We start from the raw sequence: 3,373 nt of genomic DNA, 5'->3' as shown, positions 1-3,373 counted from the left end.
TCTAGTATGATTGACATAAGAACGAGGTGAACTTTGGGTTCTGCACCCCGAGTTTGCTCTGATGTTAAAGTTAGTGAAATGTGTATGGGTAGGTTGATCGATCAGTGTGTCTTAAAAGAGTGGAACTATTACCTTTTCACCGATGTGAGATTATTGGATTTTTCTAATGTTCCATCAATTAGCTTCACCAACCAATTCAAACCAGTAAGTTTGTTTGGTTTTCTTGTTCATTCATTTCAATTCAATTTATATTAGAATTTAACTAATTTTCAATGTCTAAAATCAAACCGAACTGAATAACTAATATTTTTAATATCATGAAACCAAATAGAACAAAAAAAATATCCATCTTTCAAAACATAAATACACTGAAATTTCAAATAATTATTTGTTCAAGCCAAAACTAATTAATATACTCCTTTAATTTTTAGTTCGTTTATATTAGAACTAAACTAATTTTTTTTTAATATCAAACTGATATGAAACGAACTGAAATATGTCATTTTCAACACCAAATTGAACCAAAACTTAAAAGAATTAAAATATATTTTTCAAACCAAACTAAACCAGTAATTCAATCAGTTTTTTAGTTCGGTTATTTTGGTTAATATTCTGGAATCTAAATAAACAGATATACAATATCAAACAATAGAAGCAATTTTTTTATTGATTCAAAATCAAATCAAATAGATTTCTTTTCAAATTGAACAAAATTTCTAAGGAATTAATTTTTAAATTCGAATCAGTCGATTTTTTTATTCGGTTTACATAGGGCTTGACTAATTTTTTTTTATATCTAATGTCAAATAAATCGAGAAATCATATTTTTTTATTACCAAGTATAATTGAACTAAATTGGTTAGTTTTTTTGAAATTTGATTTTTTTTCTCCCCTTTCGAATTGTATTATGTATCGATTTTCGACCGAAATAGTTGAACTTGCCATTTAAAGTTATATAAATAATGGGTTGAGTATTAAAATGACTAAATGTTAATATAAATTTAAATCTCAATTTTGAATATTTAAAAATGAGTGAAGGTTCAAAAACCCCCCTGTACTTGGCACGAAGGATCAAATAAGGCCAACCTCGTGAAACCGGATCAAACCACCCCAGAAGTATGCCAAACTGGATCAAAAACCCCCCTCATCATCTGTTTGTGCAAAACGCGCGTATTTAGGCGAGTCATTTATTGTGGGCGGGAACCAACTTACACGTGGAGCTTAACTTGTCAGTTAACAAAAACTTAAAAATAATGAAACTCAAAAAGTTAGAAAAAGTAACCGTTGTTTACTTCTTCAGATTATCTAAAATTAGACTCTCTCTCCTAGGTTAAAATTGGGAGAAATCCTGATCCTTGAAAATTCGTTCTGTTGAAGGAGGAATTGGGACAGGCGAAGGTCATAGAGTGACAGTAGCAGTATAACGAAGAGAAAGCATTGCATTTGTGGGATGATTTGAAGGCCTGGTTAACAATGTCTCCACCGAAAAAATCAAAGAGGTTAGTGTTTCCTGATTTTTCATCTTCTTCATTTTGTTGGTTTTGATCTTGTTTCTATAAATGTGTGTTTGGTTTTATTAGTTTATGGTATAATTGTATGATCCTTGTTTATGAGTTTTGATTTTTTTTCTGTAAATGTGTATTGGGTTTGATTAGGTTAGGGTATAATTGTGTGTTCCCTGTTTATGAGTAGTATGATTAGGTTGTGATTTTTAGGGTTGTCTGTTTTTATTGTTTTTGATACTGATGTTGAGTATATATTATTAGGGTGTTAATTTTTTTTGTTTACTGCTCATGACAGATTAAAAATGACAGATGAGTACATTAAAGTTTGTTTAAAAATTAAACATGGTGGTGTATTTCTGTTTGACCCTGAGTTCAGATATTATGGGGGCAAGTATTATAGACAGGATATTGATGACTGTGATAAGCTAGATTTAAGAATGATTATTCATATAGTGAAGAGTTTAGGCTATGGGCATATGCCAAAAATTTTTTGGTTACCAACTGGGGGTGTGATGAATGATGATCTTAGGGAAATAACAGATGACACCTTTGTGAAGTTTTTGCAGATACAAGGGGAGGAGAGCTTATGTGTGACTCTAGCCCTATTTTTAGATCACAGAATAGATAATCCAAAGTTGATGCGTGAGCCTGCTAAGGAAATTTTATATTTAAGATGGAAAGATGATGAGGTTAAGGGGACTGAGGGGATAGAATCAGAAATTGAATGGACTGAGTTATCAGGGGACTTTGATTATGAGAGTGATTTAGAAGGGGAAGTTGAGGGTGAGGGAAGTAAGGGAGTACAAGTTGAGGGTGAGGGAAGTAAGGGGGTAGAAGGAGAAACTGAGGGAAGTAAGGGAGTAGTAGGAGAAATTGAGGGAACTAAGGCAGTAGAAAGAGAAGTTGTGGGTGAGGGAAGTAAGGGAATAAACCTGCCAACAGTGAAATAAAGGTGGTTCATGACCCTAGAAATCCCAATCCAACCTTTGTGGTGGGCATGCATTTTTCCAATGTTCAGGAGTTTAGGGAGGCATTGAACAAATATGCTGTCAATAGAGGAGTGGAGTTGAAGCTTGTTAAGAATGAGCCAACTAGGGTGAGGGCTAAATGCAAGAAGGGAAAATGTCCATGGACAGTATTGGCAAGCAAGCAGCCCAGCACTGGTGAGTTTTTGGTCAAAACTTATCATCCACAGCATGCATGCTTCAGAGAGTTTAAGATAAGGCAGGCAACTCAAAAAAATTTAGTGGACTACTTTAGAGATAGGATAACCAACTTCAGTCACCTTAAAACTGATGAGTTGAGGGCAAGGGCAATGAAGGAACTGAAGGTGGATGCAACTGAAATTAAATGCAAAAGAGTTAAGAGAGAGTTGCTTGCAGAGATGGAAGGTGATTACCTAGAAGAGTATGGTCTGCTATGGGACTATAGAGAGGAACTGCTAGCTGGATTGGTTCGTGATCCAAACACAGGGGAAGTGACATTTAATGTAAGTGAGATGGTTCCATTTAATACAGTCTAACACATTTGATTTGGTTCCATCTAATACAACTATGTTATTATGTTGTTTTACAGCCTGGTATGCTAGGAGAAAAGATGGCAAATCCATCAACAAATACAATCCCAAAAGAACTGCAGAGAAAGATACATCACTAACCAACCACTGTCCAGTATGAAGGAAGGCCCTTCTATGGAAGATTCAGAGCACCTGGACCCCAATGGAATGGCAGTGAAAGCATCTCAACAACACAATTGGAATCTGAAGTTCAGAGGAGGATTGGACAGTTGCACAACACAAGGTCAACTGTTGCCTCAGCACCCAATCCAGCCTACAACAGTTTTGGAATCCCAACACCACCCACCTTTTA

The sequence above is a fragment of the Mercurialis annua genome, linkage group LG6 (assembly GCF_937616625.2).
Source record: "Mercurialis annua linkage group LG6, ddMerAnnu1.2, whole genome shotgun sequence".
NCBI classification, from domain to species: Eukaryota; Viridiplantae; Streptophyta; class Magnoliopsida; order Malpighiales; family Euphorbiaceae; genus Mercurialis; species Mercurialis annua.
This window is presented reverse-complemented; position numbering follows the sequence as displayed.